Genomic DNA, 16,530 nt, shown 5'->3' with positions numbered 1-16,530 from the left:
TGTGCACTTTTGTGAGTTTTACATTATGAACCATAACAACCTTTTCAGCTCTATACAAGTGATAGGGTAGCTTGATGCTTAACAAATGAAGCCAGACTCTGAGCTGTGAAACTGTTAACAGATCTAGTAATGACATGGGCCTCTGTTTGGAACATTTCATAATACAACTGGGGAAAACAGGAGTGACCGCCATTTAGCACATTGGCAAAGAGGTTTTTCTTTACCTCTTGTTCTGTATAAGTCCATGGAATTAATGAGAAATTGATTTGCAGTTTGTGTCAGTAGATCTAGAGTCTCTTCAGTTGAATTTTATTTCGAAAATACCAGATTTTTCAGCATTTGAACATTCTATTTCCAGCCTTTAAGCAGAAAATCAAGTAATATTTTCCTTGACTATCAAAAAATAGTGCTTCCTTTTACTTATAAAGGTAAGAATCTAGTGTGATGTGAAAAAATATCTTGATTAAACATCTATGGGTTATATATGTGTAGCAAAATAATATCTGTTTTTAATCTGAATAATAATAAAGCAAAAATAAATCATTTTAATAGAGAAATTTAACTGTTATAGGCTTACCTGAAAAATTCCTTACATATTCTGCCTTATTAACCTTTTTCTCTTTGAATAATAATTTATGACTGTGGTTTGCAGTGACAAATTATATAACTTCCATGTGTCTATTTTTATAGTAAAAAGAAATAAATAACTTGGAATAATGTCATTTCCTGGGATTTGTAAAATTCTGCAGAGTGTTTTAAACAAGAGAGATCAAAATTCTTGAGATGGGAAAATTTTTAGAAGAATATCCTTTATAATTCCCTGTCTCATTATAAACTTATGCTCTTAAAAGAACAGTGATTTCACAACTAATCATGTACAATCCTTGCTAAAAGAAGTGAGTGCTGCCATGGAATATTGATGCGTATATTAGAGTTACCTCTTATGACCCTTTCAGCAACAAACTCCTATTTTTTAGACTGTCATTGTCATCACTAATTTTTTTTTGAGTGGGAGTTGACAGCTTCTTTGTTATCAATGAAAGAATATAAAATATTTTTCAGATTGCTAGTGAAAAAGAAAAATTGTGGCTTGTAAAAATGTCAAATCTTGAATTTGTCAGGGAATTGTAATTCTAAATTTTATCAATTTTGCCATTTAGTTCAGATATCATTTAGGTTGATGTGAGGGTTCATTTTTATGAATGAGACATCTAATACTTAGAGGACAAATTGATCTGCAGAAAGCTTTATAATATGGCTTCTTACAGAAGGGACTGGGGCAAATTTGAAATAAGCTTCATATAATTGAATTTTCAGTGACAAGAATTGAATTTATACTACATATATTTAACAATAGCCTAAAATTATGAATTATGAATTTAGTTTTTAACTTCAATTACTAAAGTTTCTAGTCAAGCAAAAAAGCCAACCTTAAATAATGCTGTTTCTTTTCAAATGCTGTCATTTGAGATTATAACTCATAGTTTATATAATAGTATGCAAAAGTGCAAATTCAGAGAACAGTCCTGACTTTAATAGAAAAAATATGGCATCATAATCAGTGTATTATTGTGATTAGGTTGATTACTGTCACTCAAAAATGAGAAATTTAATGATAGATATGTTGAATAAATCTGGGAAGAAATTTTAAATATAACCTTTCTTGAACCCCTATAACAAATATTTTTTATTTAGGCAAATTTTACTTGATGGGCTTAACACTGCTTATGTGCTTATCTAGAAGTGAAGGTAGCTTTAACAACCTGAATAAAGTGAAATATTTGCTGGTATAACTTGATTAGGAGTATTGGTATGGAATAAGTCCATTTTTAAAGAACAGTCCCAATTCTTCACAGATGTTTGCTTTTTTGAGCTAATTGGTGGCTGGCTGTCTTTCAGGTGAATTAATCTTTGATTAGATTGTAAAGTCCTTGAGGGCTGGATTCTTGCTTTCCTTGTACCTCCCCATGATTGGGGTAGAGTAGGTATTTAGTACACACGTGTTAGCTGAAGTAATGGTCTTGTTCTAAGCAGGATTTTGAAGTCAGATCACATGCCTTGGTGTGATAGAACCAGCCAGCCAAATAGCCAAGGGTGGTGTAGTTGATTGAATTTTATGGCCTGTCATGGCTCCTTTAGCACCGTTTCTTCTTGCAGTTTCTGTTCCTAGGAATGAAGCCGCCTGCAACCTGCAGCCCCTCTGGCTGTTGGTGGGTTTAGTCCTGAACCACAAGTGTGCTGTAAGGCTTCTCTGAGTTCTTATAAATTCAGATTCTACTACTGAACCCCTGGCTGCAACTTACTGACTTCTCTTAGGTGTTAAGTCCTTTACATATGCAAATTTATTTAATTCTCACAATCCTGTGAGACAGGCATTTTACATGCCAGAACAAGTACCCTGTCTAGTGACTCACACCAGACTGGGAAGAGACCAGATGTTCATCTAGGACTTTCTGACTCCAAACTTCTTTCCTTAAATCTCTTCCTGGTCAAAGCTTTTTTTTCTTCTGTCAGACCAGGTACTTGCTCTTCTCTTAACTGTAGTTGGGTGCTTACAGTTCAGACCCTTCTCAAGTGACTTGGTCATTACCAGGTGGTAGTTCCCACAGCACCACCACCAGAATCACTCTGAAAGATTCTAGAACAGGCGTGTTGAGAAACATAAGGAAACGTGAAATGAGCAACATGAAAGAAGGAGAGGACGCTCAGGATCCCTGTGTCTTGCCGAAGTGCTCAAGTTTCCAAGACAAACAATGTATTTAAGCTCAAAACCAGTATTTCTGCCTGAAATCAGCACTTTTTAAGGTATCTAATCCTTCTCATTCAGATAGAAGTTAAAAATAAAGGAAAAGGAAACAAAAACAAAAACCAACAAGGAGCACGAAGAAGAGGTGAAGCTTTATATTTCCCGTGCTTGAGCCCAGGCCCTTGAAGAATTCTAAGGTCCATATAATCTGGGGTCCTTCTTAGCTGACTGTAATGTTAGCTATTTCTCTTACTCTCTGAGTTTAAATTACATCCTTTGTAAATTGGAGATTATAATTCCCCAATCCAGGGTGCACAACAGAATTTCCTGGATTGTTTTATTTTTTCCTTTCTCTTTCCTTCTCGCCCTTTCTCTCCCCAGGTGTCTCGGATTCAGCCTAGATTTGCTAATCACAGTCTTTGCCTGGGCTTGTGCAGAGATAGGGAGATGTGACTGGATGGGAGGTGGTGAAGTGTGCCTTGCTAAGGAGTGTGGGCGTTGCTGTGCAGCTGGTTGGGAGGCTGTGCAAGTTTTAAAGCAGTTTATTAGTGTCTCTGACAACAGTGAATGAAGGTAGGCAAAAGGTGTGCCATCAAACAGGTAAATATGTCTTTATTTTGTGAAATGTGTAACTTAAGGTAAATGTATTCGTTAGTAAATTGTATTTTGAAAAGAATAAAAGGTGAAGTCGGTAAAGAGACCACCTTTCTTTTCAAGGATGGATTTATATTTCTAATTTGTCTCCAAATGACAATTCATTCATTCTTTCACTCAGGAATGTTAATTGTGTGCCAGATACAAATTATGTTACTCCCTCAGAAAATAATTTGGTCTTACTGAGCTGCTGCCTGTATGTGGAATAATGGAAAGGGGTAATTTTGAATCTGGTGAAGAAAGACCCTTTAATTATTAGACAAGAACTATGTTAATTACCTCTGCCTCTCATTTATGTTTTCCTCACATATTGGTACTTAAAGGCAACTGTAATTTTTAAAAAAAATCACAATTATATCAACATCTTAAAAGAAAAATACTTGGTTTCATTATCAAGTACAGAAGAACGTACCACCGACTGCTTAATGTCACTTTTACGGGTTATTTATTTTTGTCCAATCTCCAATTCCTGTTGAGCATTTGGAAATGGTTGCATTTCTTTTCCAGAAACCTTATTGTTGGGGGATAAACCAGTCTCATTTAGACTTTGACTTGAGTATTTGCCATTACATTTCTTTCCTCGTTGCCATTGAAATATTGGGATTCCCTTTATGGAATGTATTTTTACAGTAATGCAGAGGCTTCTGAAGCTAGTTCAGCTTTCACTAGTAGTTGATAGAAGCGAGTACCTGATGTAGGCTTTCCACTCATTTTCTGTTATAAGAGCCAGAGATCACAAAAGTCCTACTCAGATTTATGAAATTGTTATTGAACTAAGTGATGCTTAGAGGTTTGACTTGATGGTTTAGTGGGGCAAAAAGGAGTTTTAAATTTGCAATCATATGTCTCTAAGAGGCTTAGAGATTGCTAGATCTTCACCTTCATAAGTTCCTTACATGAATTTCTTAACCAGGACTCAGTTTTCTCGGCTGCAAAATGGATGTGTTAATTCCTATGTGATGGAGTGGCTGAGGATAAAATGACTTATGAAAACAAGTATCAGACTTAATATTAAGTCTTAATAAATGTTATTTTTCTCAAATAGTTTTCCAGCATCCAAATGGAAGCATGAATAAATACATCATATGTGCAGATCATAAAGCCAAAAAGCTCTTGTATGTTTTTATTTATATTAAGCCTATTTTCAAGAGCAGTTTTAGAGTCACGGGAAAATTGAGGGGACGGTATAGAGATTTCCCATAGCCTCCCTGCCCCTACAAGCATAACATTTCCTCATTATCAACATCCCCCTCCAGAATGGTACATTGTTACAATTGGTGAACCTGCATTGACATAGTATAATTGCTGCTGCTGCTGCTAAGTCACTTTAGTCCTGTCTGACTCTGTGCGACCCCACAGACAGCAGCCTACCAGGCTCCCCTGTCCCTGGGATTCTCCAGGCAAGAACACTGGAGTGGGTTGCCATTTCCTTCTCCGATGCATGAAAGTGAAAAGTGAAAGTGAAGTCGCTCAGTCGTGTCCGACTCTAGCGACCCCATGGACTGCAGCCCACTGAGCTCCTCTGTCCCAAAGTCTATACCTTATGTAGCAGTTTAGTCTTGTGGTGGGTATGCGTATGGACATTCTATGGGTATTCTATGAGTACGGACAGATGTATCCCATTCTGTGGGTATGGACAAATGTACCATCACTGCACTATTTTCACTGCTATAAAAATCCTGTGTACTCTGCCTGTTCATACCTCTCCCTGGCAACCACTAATCTTTTTACCGATTGTGTAGTTTTGCTTCTTATAGGATATCATATAGTTGGAATCATACAGTATGTAACCTTTTCAGATTGGCTTCTTTCATTTAACAATATGCATGTAAGTTCCCTCCATATTTTTTTAAGACTTGAGAACTCATTTCTTTTTAGCACTGAATTAATACCCTGTTTGCATATACTACAGTGTATCCATCTACCTACTAGTGAAAGACATCTTGATTGCTTATGTAACGTTTTATATTTTTTAAAGGAATTTGCTTAATTTTTGGCTGTGCTGGGTCTTTATTGCTGCATGGGCTTTTCTCTATAGAGAACGGAGGCTACTCTCTAGCTGTGGTGCACAGGCTTCTCATTGCCACGGTTTCTCTTGTCGTGCAGCATGGGCTCAAGGGCACACAGGCTTCAGCCATTGTGTGTGGGCTCAGTAGCTGCAGCTTTCAGGCTCAGTTGCTCCGCAGCATGTGGGACCCTTCTGGATCAGGAATCAAACTTGTGTCTCCTGCATTGGCAGGCGGATTCTTTACCATTGAGCCACTAGGGAAGCCCTAATGTTTTATATTCTTACTTGAGTCCTTTTTTTCGTAGTCATTTGAAAGGGTTTTAAATAGTACAAATTTAAGTATAATAAATACAGTTAATTGTATTCTATTTTGTAATTCATTGTTCTTACATTTTCCTTAAAGCTATTCTGAGAATTTAGAATATTACAAATGCAAAATGAAACAACATTGTATAACATAGACTCCAGCTGATTTTGAAAACTTTACTGAGTTCTTATCCCACCCTTTATTCAATATTCCTTGCTTCTCCATTATAACGGGCTCTAACATCCTGTAGTTGTTAAGAATTTTTCTATTTCCCGGATACTTTTATGTCCATTAATGAATTCAATCCCATGACAGCTCTATTTTAAGCTCTTCTTTCTGCCTTTGGTTTAGATCCTATCCACTGCTGCCATCTTCTTGATGTTGACTGAGCCTTCAGTTCTTTGTTGCTTTTTTATTTTTTATTTTTGTTCCTTTGGAGAAGAGATTGTCTTGTAATATACTGCTGGTACAGTTACACAGTTCATCCTTGTAATATAATATTGGGAGGCTCAGCTCTTTGGAACAGTGATGTATACACTGTGCTTTTCAGGAACATTCAGTGGCTTTTCTCTCCCATTCAGAGCATAGAGATCAGATGGCAAATGAACTAAGTATCTTTATCCTTTGTCTTTACTCTTGATCAAACCAAAGTGGTTTACTCTTTGGGTCGAGAATAAATTTTGCTTGTTATTACACTGTCTTTTCATTGCTGATTCCATGTCTGAGTGAAAAGAGTGAGACTGACTATATTTCAGATTTTGATTGTTTAATTGTGCAACTTGGGCTAAATTATTAAACTTTATACCTATACAATGCAGATCATTATGGCTGCCACACGTGGCTGCTCAGATGGTACACTCAGACGGCACAGCTTGAGGGACTCTGTTCATATAGATTACAATATTTGGAATGCCCCACATCCTTTGAAGGGTTGTTATGAGAATTATATGAGCTCATAAAGAGAGTAGTATTACATGATGATAAAGAGTCTGGATTTCAGAGCCCCAATTCCTGGGATCATAACTAAGCCATTCCACTTATTACCCTTATGATCTTGGGAAAATCATTTAACCTTTTCTGTGCCTCACTTCTCATTTAAGATGGAAACAGCAGTGACTCTCTCACAGGGATATTTTGAAAATATAATGTATTAATATTAAAAAAAAAGCACTTAGAATAGTTCCTGGCATATACAGATAGTTCCTGGCATGTACTAAACTCCTAGTATGTTTTAACTGTTTTTCTAATTATGTGAAAATTATTTACTGTCATGTTGATGCTCTTTATCTGTTAGCTCCTTATAGAAGGCTTACTGTTCACATTTATGGTCCTTCTCCATTAGGTCTTTTCTAACCCTTATGCTCTGATTATCTTCTTTAGAATTATACACAGTAGCAATTACAGTAGGCATGTGATTTAACTTTGAACTTATGCTGTATTATAGCATGTGTGTTTCTCTTTCTATAAGGCCAGGACCCTCATCTGTATCTTTAAAGTGTTCTCAGGTTTTATCCGGAGAAGGCAATGGCACCCCACTCCAGTACTCTTGCCTGGAAAATCCCATGGACAGAGGAGCCTGGTGAGCTACAGTTCATGGGGTCTCTAAGAGTCAGACACAACTGAGCGACTTCACTTTCACTTTTCACTTTCATGCATTGGAGAAGGAAATGGCAACCCACTCCAGTGTTCTTGCCTGGAGAATCCCAGGGACGGGGGAGCCTGGTGGGCTGCCATCTATGGGGTCGCACAGAGTCGGACACGACTGAAGCGACTTAGCAGTAGCAGCAGCAGGTTTTATCAGCTTCTGCCTCACTTGAAATGGTGTTGGTGGAAAAGGATCCAGTGTTGCTCTCTGCTCTGTGGGGAGCTCTCTGCTCTCCTAAGAGTCTGAGGCTTGAGAACCAGAAAAGACAGCAAAAATGATATACTCATGGTCTCCTCATTTTAAAGGCTTTTATAATCCATTTGATGATTTAATTTTGCATGCTTGACAGTGAACAATTGCAATGTTATTAAATTCTCTGGTGTATGTTCAGACTAACAGAAAGCAGTAGGAGTTGAGAAGAAAGCTGTGTCTGTAAGAGCTGGGTTAGTGAGAAGAGGTTTCCTTGTGGGGTGCAGCTGAAATGGAGTTTGTGTGAATTGATTGAGCTGAACTAGACCTTCAGATGGTGCTGATAATGTTAATATTTACGTTGATACTGATAGGTGGTGGTTTAGTCACTAAGTTGTGTCTGACTCTTGGAACCCCATAGACTACAGCCTGCCACGCTCCTCTGTCCGTGGATTTCCTGGGCAGGAATACTAAAGTGGGTTTCTGTTTCCTTCTCCAGGGATTTTCCTGACCCAGGGATTGAACCCTCATCTGCATTGCAGCCGGTTTGTTTACCAACTCAGCCACTAATAGCTAATATGTGCTAATATTAATCCAAAGAGTAAACATTAACACAGCTTGCTATGCTAGACATTGTTCTTAGTGTTTTACACATATTTACACATTTAATTCTTACAATAAATCTGTGAAGCAGGGACTACTACTATTCCCATGGTAAAAATAAGGAACTTGATATGACCAATACATTTATTGAGTTGTGATCATGATTATGAATTTTACTTTATTTCACAATAAATGAAAGCCTTTACAGTTCCTTGAATGCCAACATTTTGAAATTATGTTCCATCATGTTTTCTTTCATCACTCCATGTAATCTTTCTTTTTATTTATTTCTTTTTAAATGAAAGTTGTTTTTATGTTAGCTCCCTCCTGATAAAGACATAATATAATTACCAACAACAACACAAAAAGATAAAAGGCTTTCCTGGTTTGGAATGTGGGGTAGCTTATTGTATAATTTTATAGCTTCTTTTATAGTTTAGGTCAGCACATCAGATTTTAATGGTTTCTTATTTGTCTGATTGAAAACAACTGGTAAAGCTCATCTCTAGCATGATGAAACAGTATTGAGTTTGCAAAATATTTATGGTGGTGGAGTTCTGGATTTAATTTCGAGATACTTGGGTGCCAGTAACAGACGAGAATTTGCTTTATAACAACGTTGATGGACTTGGTGTACTCCTGTCTGACTTTATAACATCAATTCTGGATTATTGGCAAATCCCATCAGTAGTTTTCTGGGCAGGCTTTTGGTGGAAATAGGCTTTGATTTTTATTGTGTTATTTAAAGGAAAAAATTGAAATTAATCTGTCATTTTTTTATTTATCAAAGAGTCTGTCTTGGTTTCAATTTGTAACTGCATCTTTTTCTAATGAGACACAGGCTATATTCCTTGTGATGTCAAAGAAAATTGTTTAGTTTCTAATAGAAATAGAAATCATTTAGGAGGTTGCTGAAGATGAACAAACTTGAATGTGATTTCAAAAAAAAAGTCTCCAAGTGTGGGCTGCTGTGTTGATGCGCACAGCATCCAGTCGTTACTGGTTTATTCATTTGCCAAAGTAACAGAGGAATAATCTGTAGGACAAGTGTTTGTTGTTGAGTCCCCAACTAATTGGGGCCATATTTCATGTGGGTGTTTACCTATCTTACTTTATTCTCATCCACAGATCTTGCTGTGGATTAGTGTTAACAGCCCTGTGTTTGAGCATAGCTGTGAAACTCGATGCCTCACACCGGAGGCCGGCGTCTATGGCAGCATAGAAGGTGTGATTATAAAGTGTGAGACTGGTTTCCACTTTATGGACAGACTGTGACCATGCAGTCTGCCTCTGTTGTGTGGTTTTCTCCTTTTTGCAGTATGTGGGTGGGAATGTATGTAGGAATTCTTTGCGGCTCTTCCCTCTCCACCCCCCGCCCCCCACCTACCCCACCCCCACGAGGCTTCAGGATGTTTGAATAAACATTTGTCTTTCTATTTTTCTTGTCCCGCCCCCGCACCACTGCCCTGTTGCCTTCACTGCAAATGTAGATGGAAAACATTTTCCTTTGACCTACCTTTTCTATATTACTTTAGTTCATCACAAGGATGCTTCATACATGATACTATAATCATTCATTTTTTTACTCAAGTCTAGGCAGTTACACATAACTTCAGTTAGTGAATTAAAGTATTTAATCAACTCTAAGATATAAGATACAATCTGATTTCAGAGATATAATAGTGTGAAAACATGCTTATAGTGGTGGTAAAGTGTTACTGATTTAAGTTGTACCTTTTTCCAGGATGTCACAATGAAAAAAGCAGGCAGTTGTATCAGTGAAATGTGGTAACTTTTACTGGGCCCTGGCTACTGTAGGTTATCACTCATATTTGATATGAATTATGCACAATATGAATGGAATCAAGATAAACATATGTGTGCCAAATTCCAGTTTTTGACCACTTTTAAATACACCATTATTGATTATGGAACCTGATTATCCCATATGTTCTTAAAATGCTTATGAAAGAAAAGAAAAAAGGAATAAAAGAAACTTTCTACTTCTCAGTCTATCAATTCATCACCCATTAGCATTCTACTGAAAAAGCAGTACAAGTGGTAATAACATTATCTTTGGATCATTCACACATGATCAGTGAAACATGGTGTATAATACCATGAGCTTCAGAGGAAAGTAGACCTATACTCTGCTTTGTCCTGGGGTCTACTTTGAAACCTTGAGCAAAGTGCTTTTTTCTTTCATTTTTCTCAAAGGAGAACCATACTTAACACATCGAGCTGTGTTGAGGATTAAATTATTAATCTAAGGACACTTTACACCTTGTTCAGACATATGACTGGGATGTTAGTTTGCTAGGGTGGCTGTAACCATGTACCACAGACTGGGTGACTTAACAACAGAAGTTGATTTACTCAGTTTTGGAGGCTTCAAGTTCAAGGTCAGGGTGCAGGCATCAGAGGCCTTTCTCTTGGGCTTGTGGATGGCTGCCTTCTTGCTACCTCTTCCCATAGTCATCCCCTTGTGTGAACACATTTGTGGTGTCCTCTCCATGTCCTAATCTCTCCTCCTCTTAAGGACAACAGCCTAGCAACTGTCAGCAATCTTAACAACCTATTTGTAATTTAATTACCTCTTTAGCGGCCCTATCTCCAAATATAGTCATATTCTCAGGTATTTGGGGGCTACAGCCTGTGAACCTGCTGCTGCTGCTAAGTTGTTTCAGTCGTGTCCGACTCTGTGCAACCCCATAGATGGCAGCCCACGATGCTCCCCCATCCCTGGGATTCTCCAGGCAAGAACACTGGACTGGGTTGCCATTGCCTTCTCCAATGCATGAAAGTGAAAAGTGAAAGTGAAGTCGCTCAGTCGTGTCTGACTCATCACGACCCCATGGACTGCAGCCCACCATGCTCCTCCATCCATGGGATTTTCCAGGCAAGAGTGCTGGAGTGGGTTGCCATTGCCTTCTCCACTGTGAACCTGGGGGGACTACAATTCAGACCATAACAGCAACCCCACGGATTTGTTATTATTCAGAAATGATTACTGCTTCTGTGAGGATTCTCAGGTGGTGTCTGGTGTCAGAGTAAGAGTGGGAGTGTAGTGAAATGAGAGTCCTTGTCCCAGGTTAGCATGGTCAGCATAGGTCTCCTGAGAACCTTGGAGTTTTTCTGGTGGTGAGGATGGTAGTGCAAGTTTAAGCAAAAGATCAGTGGTTATAAATGAGGTTTAAAATGCTAAATTTGGAATGAACACGGTACGGTTGGAAAAAATGTGAGAAAGTCAATTTGGCAGGGAAAGAGCATCACATTGGGAAGTCATGAGAGGTTAAGTGTCTATAAGAAAAGAAGAGACCAGCTTTTACAGTTGCTCGAAAACCAGGCTGGGTTTGTAAACTCATGTTAAAGACTATTAAACTGTAGTATGACATAAAAAGAATTTTCAGAGGGTCAGAAAGTTTTTTTTTTTAATATACTATACAAATTTCTGTATATTTTTAATACACGAGATGAGCATATATTTTACATATTGCTCATGTCTTTAAATACATTCGAAAGCATTTGCAGTGGCCTTGTTAGCAATGCATGGTAATGGTAGGTAGTCAGCAGTTTCATAAGACATGTGGTGTGTGTGTATATGCTCAGTTGCTCAGTCATGTCCGACTCTTTGTGACCCCATGGACTGTAGCCTGCCAGGCTCCTCTGTCCATGAGATTTCCAAGGTGAGAATACTGGAGTGAGTTCCCATTTCATTCACTAAGACACGTGAGTACCCTGAAGTAATGTGTTCAGTTCCTCTGCTCTCCTCCATCTCTGTGAGAAAATGTAAGGTTTAAGGATCCTTTCTAGACAAGTCATATTGGACTTGTGGATAATCCCTGAGAGAGTTTGTAAGCATTTTATGGTTTATCTTGAAAGTTGAATATTCCTTTGGATTATTAAAATGTCTCTTCTCACCTTTCTTTTAAATATTTTTACCAATATTGTTTCAGCCACATGTGCTGTCTTTATAAGGACAGCATTCTTTCTTGAAATGTAATATAAAATTTCATTACAAAATGCTCACTTGGGTTCCATTTCATAAAGTTAATTTACTTCACAGAGCTTTGGAAATGCTTTGTCTCGTGGAGTTTTTGATCTTTGATTAAAATGTCAGGTAATAAAAATATTATGTGAATTGAGATATATCTGAAATCAAATCTAGGGTAGAGAATATAACTTTAGTTACAACATGGAAAGTTTTGTGCATTCGTTATTATTTTTGAAATCCCCTTAAAAGTGAAAAATAAAGAGGTCAGTGTGATAATCTAAAAATTAGTTTTCAGAGATTCATATGTTAATTGAATTGTCTGTGTGTTTTCAGTGTCAGAGTAGAAGTTTAATAGCTCTTGACTTATTGTTTAAATTAAGAGTTAGTAGTGACACATCTTGAATTATTGCATGATCTGCACGATATGCAGATGACACCACCCTTATGGCAGAAAGTGAAGAGGAACTCAAAAGCCTCTTGATGAAAGTGGAAGAGGAGAGTGAAAAAGTTGGCTTAAAGCTCAACATTCAGAAAACGAAGATCATGGCATCTGGTCCCATCACTTCATGGGAAATAGATGGGGAAACAGTGGAAACAGTGTCAGACTTTGTTTTTCTGGGCTCCAAAATCACTGCAGATGGTGACTGCAGCCATGAAATTAAAAGACGCTCACTCCTTGGAAGGAAAGTTATGACCAACCTAGATAGCATATTCAAAAGCAGAGACATTACTTTGCCAACAAAGGTCCATCTACTCAAGGCTATGGTTTTTCCTTTGGTCATGTATGGATGTGAGAGTTGGACTGTGAAGAAGGCTGAGTGCCGAAGAATTGATGCTTTTGAACTGTGGTGTTGGAGAAGACTCTTGAGAGTCCCTTGGACTGCAAGGAGATCCAACCAGTCCATTCTGAAGGAGATCAGCCCTGGGATTTCTTTGGAAGGAATGATGCTAAAGCTGAAACTCCAGTACTTTGGCCACCTCATGCAAAGAGTTGACTCATTGGAAAAGACTCTGATGCTGTGAGGGATTGGGGGCAGGAGGAGAAGGGGACGACAGAGGATGAGATGGCTGGATGGCATCACTGACTCGATGGACGTGAGTCTGGGTGAACTCCGGGAGTTGGTGATGGACAGGGAGGCCTGGCGTGCTGCGATTCATGGGGTCGCAAAGAGTCGGACATGACTGAGCGACTGATCTGATCTGAAGGACCTCTTAACTTATAGAAATTGTCTGGGATGCTAAATTTTTATCTCTTTTTGCTAATATGAAGGCAATGGCACCCCACTCCAGTAGTCTTGCCTGGAAAGTCTCATGGGCGGAGGAGCCTGGTAGGCTGCAGTCCATAGGGTCGCGAAGAGTCGGACACGACTGATCGACTTCACTTTTACTTTTCACTTTCATGCATTGGAGAAGGAAATGGCAACCCACTCCAGTGTTCTTGCCTGGAGAATCCCAGGGACGGAGGAGCCTGGCGGGCTGCTGTCTGTGGGGTCACACAGAGTCGGACATGACTGAAGCGACTTAGCAGCAGCAGCAGCTAATATGAAGGACCAGGAACTTTGCAGATCTTTTTGTTTAATGAGGACAGTTTTAGTTGTAAGTCATCTTTTAAGGAAAATGAAATTATATTTCAATAGTAGGAAATAATATTTCCACGTTACCAGTTCTGAGGGAATTATCTCCTCATTAGAGCTGTAGTATTAAGACTTTTGGGCTTCCCTGGGAACTCAGCTGGTAAAGAATCTGCCTGCAATGCAGGAGACTCTGGTTCAATTCCTGGGTCAGCAAAATCCCCTGGTGAAGGGATAAGCTACCCACTCCAGTATTCTTGGGCTTCCCTGGTAGCTCAGTTAGTAAAGAATCCGCCTGCAGTGCAGGAGACCTGGGTTCAATCCCTGGGTTGGAAAGATCCCTTGGAGGAGGGCATGGCAACCCACTCCAGTGTTCTTGCCTGGAGAATCCCCTTGGACAGAGGAGCCTGGCGGGCTATAGTCCATGGGGTCTCAAAGAGTCAGACATGACTGAGAAACAAGCACGTTGAGACTCTTGCTTATCTAAGCATAATTTCATAGCATAAATCTCCTGTATACTAGACCCTTTAAGAGATCATTATGGACATTGTTATTTTTCCTGTCACTCATATCAGTGAACCATTTTCAGAGGCAGCTTGAGTCAGTAACGTCAAGTCTCTTATATATCCACGTGGTTTAGGAATAAGTGATAGTAATGTTAGAGCATAAGAAGAGAGAACTTTCGGGCATTCTGAGGCAAATTAGGTCTAAGGGGCTGCTTTAATTTAAAAAACAAAAGCACTACTGTTTCTATCCAGAAAACCAAATATCTTGGAGTTAAACATGGAAAATGTTTATAGTGTTGTATAGTTTTATTACTTCAGACAGAAGGAAAAGAGTTTATTGAGTAACCTTCAGCCAATAAGAAATTTTATACAGGCCAACAATCAAGAGGTGAACAAAAAATATTTTCTGGTTTAGGGAGAATGAGTAATAAAGGCTTAAGACCTTAGCTGTTCGCTTTGAAACAAGTGCAGTCTTTCTGTTTTGTTTTGAACAGTGGATAGCTAGCAAGTAGAAAGGCTTTGTGACTTAAAGAATGGCTCTCAAAGTGTAGGTTGTGCCCTTTTCTACTCTTCTTCTTCCCTTAGATTGCTAATTTGGTGGTTGAACTTCAAGCAGATGTCTTGAACCAAGAACTAAGAGTTGTACGTGGAGGATGGTGTGAAATTGGTATTGGAAGAGACTGGGCTTTTTAGGATTGTGGAATTGCCATACCAAACCTCTCTGTTGCCCGGGGATTTGCTTCTGATAGAGAAACAAACTTTTGTTTAAGCCACTGCTGTGTTAGGCTTCCTGTCACTCCTGGTGAATGTGATTGTGACTCTGATACCCTCCCCAGCTCTGTTTACTTGTTGTTGTTGTTGAATCTCTAAGTTGTGGCCCACTCTTTGTGAGTCCATGGACTGCAGCATGCCAGGCTTCCCTGTCCTTCACTGTCTCCTGGAGTTTGTTCAAACTCCTGTCCACTGAGTCAGTGATGCTATCTAACCATCTCATCTTCTGTTGCCCCCTTCTGCTGCTCTCAGTTTTTCCCAGGATCAGGATCTTTTCCATTGAGTCGGCTCTTCTTATCAGGTGGCCGAAGTATTGGAGCTTCAGCTTCAGCCTCGGTCCTTCCTGTGAGTATCCAGATTTGATTTCCTTTAGGATGGACTGGTTTGATCTCCTTGCAGTCCAAGGGAGTCTGAAGAGTCTTTTCCAGAACCACAGTTCTGGAGCATCAATTTTTCAGTGCTCTTTGACTCCTAGAGCCAAGTGAGCTATGTTCTGCTGGTCAAATCTAGTCCACTGTCCGTTTTGTAAATAAAGTTTTATTGGAGCACGGCCACGCCCACTTGCTTACACATTGTCTGTGGCTGGCCGTGGCTGCTCTCCTGTTAATGTGGCAGAGTTAAGTAGCTGTGGTAGAGACCATGTGGCCCCGAAGGCCTAAAACTTTTATGATGTGCCCCTTTATAGAAAAAAAATTAACCAATCTTATCTCTTGATTGACCTCATTTTTTTTTTTCCTTTGCAAATGTCTCTTTCATTCATTTTTTTCCTGTATTTATACAGGTCCATTACCAGGCTGAACATTTTTAGCTCATGTTTGAACTACTTTAGCTGTCTTGTTACAAGTGTTCTTAAATCATTTGTAATTCTATCATTTATTCATTCTGATATGCCATAACATGGTAAGCTTTCCTAGACATATTTCCATTATGTCACTCCTCTGATGGAAAACTTTCAGTGACTTCCTCTTTTCTACAGCATCAGGTCATAAAATTTTTGCTTCTCTTTTATGATTCCTTATATTCTTTGCCTATCCTGCCATGACAGCATTATTCTTTTATTCGTTTATTAATCATTTAACAAACTTTTAAAATACCAACCTGTGCTAGGAAACATAAAATGAATCCACAGTTCTAGTGATCCTTTGTAAAATAGTAGCAGCTTCCAGTTGGTCTCGTAGCCACTAGTCTTCCCTGTTCTGGTCTTTTATCTTTCTCAGTGCTTTCTGGGGAGTTTTCTGGAATGCAGTTTTGAATATGTCACACTCCTGATTACAGCCTTCAGTGACCCCACATCCCCTGCATGGCAGCATGTGCAGATTAAATCTCAGTTTGTAGTGTAGAATATGAGGCTTTACCTGGTTTGGCCCTTGCATATTTTTTGTAATTCTAGTTTTCCTTTGAGACGACCTTATACTCTTTGCTTGAGAGCTTGCCCTTTTTAAAATTTCTGCCCAATTTCTGTTCCTTTTGCTCATACAGTATAGCTGTCTGAAGAATCCTTCTTTTTCCCTCTTTCCTGCCAGCCCTTTTCTGCAA

At 38.9% G+C, this 16,530-nt stretch overlaps 1 protein-coding gene across 2 annotated transcripts in view; it reads left to right on the top strand.

Moving 5' to 3' along the window:
- BMPR1B (bone morphogenetic protein receptor type 1B) overlaps nt 1-16,530 on the top strand; it is a 448,576-nt gene that overhangs the window by 224,196 nt on the left and 207,850 nt on the right. The window contains exon 1 of one of the 2 annotated variants that reach the window (XM_027544025.1): nt 3,328-3,346. The exons of the other annotated variant lie outside the window; for it this stretch is intronic. The gene's annotated coding sequence lies outside the window, so the exon portion shown is untranslated. Of the gene's footprint in view, nt 1-3,327; nt 3,347-16,530 lie in introns of those variants that run through there. 2 annotated transcript variants of the gene reach the window in all.

The sequence above is a fragment of the Bos indicus x Bos taurus genome, chromosome 6, assembly GCF_003369695.1.
Source record: "Bos indicus x Bos taurus breed Angus x Brahman F1 hybrid chromosome 6, Bos_hybrid_MaternalHap_v2.0, whole genome shotgun sequence".
Classification (NCBI taxonomy): domain Eukaryota; kingdom Metazoa; phylum Chordata; class Mammalia; order Artiodactyla; family Bovidae; genus Bos; species Bos indicus x Bos taurus.
Note: the sequence above shows the minus strand (reverse complement) of the source record. Positions and strands in the feature narration are given on the sequence as shown.